This window comes from Leptonychotes weddellii, chromosome 10 (genome assembly GCF_054177405.1).
Source record: "Leptonychotes weddellii isolate Sample4059 chromosome 10, ASM5417740v2, whole genome shotgun sequence".
Lineage (NCBI taxonomy): Eukaryota > Metazoa > Chordata > Mammalia > Carnivora > Phocidae > Leptonychotes > Leptonychotes weddellii.
Genome location: NC_138378.1, coordinates 91,066,757 through 91,067,894, shown reverse-complemented (window position 1 = coordinate 91,067,894; position 1,138 = coordinate 91,066,757).

The following is a 1,138-nucleotide window of genomic DNA, read 5'->3' as shown; positions in this document are numbered from 1 at the left end:
GGTCCTCTGTGTCTATGGGGGCCTCTTCACCTCCCAGGCCCAGCTAGCGCACCCCCAGCTTTGCCTAAGCTGGGAGTTTGGTTTCTGGAACTTGCACTCAAACCGTCCTTACTGAAGTGGAAATGACACAGGCCCCAAGCCCTGGAGACAAACGCAACCTCCCTTGCTGCTGCCCGAGGAGCTGGGCCCTCAAACCCTCCCTTGGGTGTTTTGGTGAAACTGCTCTCAGGATTCGTGGAATGGTGGCCAGTTCCAGCCACTAACGTCACGAAAGTGACCAACTTAATACTTCTTACTGTACACACAACTTTTATTTGGATGTGGCTACTCGGTAAATATTGAACAGTAATCATCCCAGGCAATAAAATGAGGGATAAATGGTGGCTTTTCAAGATAACACGGTGGTCAGGAAGTGAGTGGTCAACAAGAATAAGCCAGAATTTTCTCGTTGGTGGCTCCCTGTACCCGCCCCTCACGCCCCAGGAGCAGCAAAAAAAAAAAAAAAAAAAATTGGTAACAAACTGTAAGCCCAGAATCAGCTAAGACTAGTCCCTTTCCGTAATAATTCATCCTATTTCAAAACCAGAGCAGACGTGTGCAGCCGTGGGGCCGTGCCCTGCTCACCCGGGGCGGGAGGCCCGGTGCTCAGACGGAAGACTGGGCTGGAGCCCCTGCACAGATGAAGACAGGCCGGAGAGCGCAGCTTCCTTTTGAAAAATATTTACTTTGAAATCAAGCACCTCGATTATATGTTTCTGTGTGCATAACGCCGCCCTTTCCTTTGAGAATGGCCCCGAATCACGGATGCCTTTGCATGTCGGGGTGTGTGAGCCCTTCCCCCCATGAGGCCCCACACAGCTGGCGCCACTCAGGGGGACGCAGGGGGTGTGGGTGCATGTGGAAGAGCACGGACCCTGGGACGGGGTCCTTTCTGGCTTCCTGAGATGTCCCACGTCGTGGGACAGAAGCCCACCGAAGAATCCTTGCCTGGAACGTCCTGCCTCATTTCCTTGATGGTCTTTTCTGAGGGAAAAGGTGGCTTCTAGTCCTTAGGAAGCAGGTTTCTGGAGGCCTGGCACAAGCGTCCTGCAGCCTTGCGGTTTTCTGTCAGGCCCGACTTGTGGAGAAGCAGGCAGCG